This window comes from Sinocyclocheilus grahami, unplaced genomic scaffold, assembly GCF_001515645.1.
Source record: "Sinocyclocheilus grahami isolate Dianchi unplaced genomic scaffold, SAMN03320097.WGS_v1.1 scaffold1064.1, whole genome shotgun sequence".
Lineage (NCBI taxonomy): Eukaryota > Metazoa > Chordata > Actinopteri > Cypriniformes > Cyprinidae > Sinocyclocheilus > Sinocyclocheilus grahami.
In genome coordinates, this window is record NW_015506243.1 from 148,852 (window position 1) to 151,210 (window position 2,359).

Here is a 2,359-nt window from a genome sequence, read left to right on the forward strand (position 1 = left end):
TGTGTGTGTGTGTGTGTGTGAGAGACAGAGAGAGAGAGAGAGAGAGTGTGTGAGAGAGAGAGAGAGAGAGAGTGTGAGAGAGAGAGAAGAGATTTGATTTGATTTGTAACACCTCTTTATTTATACAAACAAGGTTTTTCTACAAGCTAGAAAACTTTTTTTTTTCTCCTCTAAACGAAAGTTATGAGTGATTTCATGAAAAAAACATTTAGCTCAAAACAATTCCAAAGCACAGCATATTGTCTACAACAGAGCACAACACATCTTTATAACACCAGATGAAAATGAATTCCTCTACATTATTTATAGAAATATGAAAATCAAAATCAACCTTCAATCTGGCTTTCATCATTCTGACAAACAAAGTGCTTGCATCACAATCAAGAGACCCATCTACCTTATTTCTCCTGCTAATATAAATAGCCATTTTTGCTTGACCTAAAACAAAATTAAAAAGCTGACATTTCTGTCTGCATTTTTGACTGTATCTATATCCAAGAATAAACATCTCTTTAGTAAACACTTCTCCAAACATTATAAATAGTTGTTGCAACAATGTAAAAACATTACAAAATCTGCTACACTCTGAAAAACAATGAAACACTGTTTCCCTTTGCGAACAGAAAGGACCATTTTCATTTACATTAGAATTAATAACAGAAATAAAAGCATTGACAGCCACAATTCCATGCAACACTCTCCATTGTAAATCCCCAACTTTTTTTGTTAAAGGTGATTTATATAGAGCTCTCCACACAGGTTTGACTTCATTGACAAGCCCAAAATGAGCTCTCCAGGGAGTATCAGCTCGACCATTCAGTTTGTCTTTATTTATAATCTTGACAAAAGACTTATACATAGATTTACCTGTCATTGTGACCACATTGTTATTGAGAGTTCCATCTAACTCTAGCAATGAACCAGTGCAGTTTTTAAAATCAGGAGCAAGAATTAATGAAGGGAAGATATCCTTACTGTTAGGTTGACAATGTCCATAACAATATTCATTACATAAAGAGAGTTCAGTCGGTGCAAGTTCACATTTCCACTTGTTGAGCAAATGAATTACAATCCTGATAGATCGGACTCCTAAAGTTGAAATCACCCCCCAGGATCAAATAACAATCATCGGAGCAATTTCTTAGGTTACACTTTATTTCGATAGTCCACTTTAGACATTCTATTAACTATAAGTAACTTTGTAACTACATGTCAACTACATGTCAACTAATTCTCATTAATTTGCAACTACATGTCTACTAACTCTCAGAGTAGACTGTTAGGGTAGGTTTAGGGTTAGTAGAATACATTGACAAAGAAAGTGTTAGAAGATATTAAGCAGACAGTCTACTAATACTCTACTAACTGCTAGTTGACATGTTGCAAAGTTACTTATAGTTAATAGAATGTCTAAAGTGGACTATCGAAATAAAGTGTTACCATTTCTTATAACATTGTTTAAAGTGTTTAAAAACATCACCCTTTCAGTTCCCACAGTTGGAGCATACACATTAATAAAAATCAATTTTACCTTTTCAAAGACAGTGTGTATCTTTAATAAGCGACCCTTAATAATTTCCTCAGTAACAAAAGATATTGGTAAAAAATCTTTAGAAAACAAGATCCCAACTCCACCACTGTTACTGCTCTTATGACTAAGACACACTTCCCCATCCCATTCCTTCTTCCAGTCGGCTTCATTCTCTACTGTACTATGCGTTTCTTGCAGGAATACAACATTAAGGTTTCTCAATTTAAGTAGATTAAAAGAGAGAGAGAGAGAGAGAGAGAGTATGCCAAGATGTACACCAAAGTATATGCATTCAGCAAACCTCATACGGGACACTCACCGATCCAGCACACCGCAAACGGGGCAATAAAACAAGAGTTATCAGGAGAAGAAGAAGGAACTCTCGACGAGTCAGAACTGGAGAAAACACAGGCATTTCTGCACGAGCTCTGCTCCCTCTGCGCGCCAGATCCTTGGATGCGTTTCACCGGGACTCAGAGCAGATGAAGTCCGTCCCAAAAGCAAGTGTCATGTGTGGGATTCCTCCATTATAGATGGATGGATGCGTGGAGGCGCGCGCGGGAGTTCCCACGAGAAAAGCCTGATCACACCTGACGCAGCGCGAGCCGGTGATGCGATCCCGATCCTCGGGCTGTGATGTCTGCCTGGTCCCCGTGATGCTGCATGCGCACCTTCAAGCTGCTGCTGTAGGCTGTCGCGCGTCACGTTCAGATCAGGAATGCAGTTAATCATCCACAGAGCGAACCTCCCGCACACTGCCTCCATAAAAGCGGAAAATAAGAGCCATGGATACGCTGCGTTATAATAAGAAGTAACAATAATTATAAA

The 2,359-nt window shown here is 38.5% G+C and overlaps 1 long non-coding RNA gene across 1 annotated transcript in view; it reads right to left on the reverse strand.

The window, feature by feature from the left end:
• The window catches only part of LOC107566259 (uncharacterized), a 10,593-nt gene extending 8,612 nt beyond the window's left edge, over positions 1 to 1,981 (reverse strand). The window contains exon 1 of the long non-coding RNA XR_001606492.1: positions 1,851 to 1,981. This is a non-coding gene — a long non-coding RNA (uncharacterized lncRNA). The remainder of the gene's footprint in view (positions 1 to 1,850) is intronic.
• Between the last annotated feature and the right edge of the window lie 378 nt (positions 1,982 to 2,359).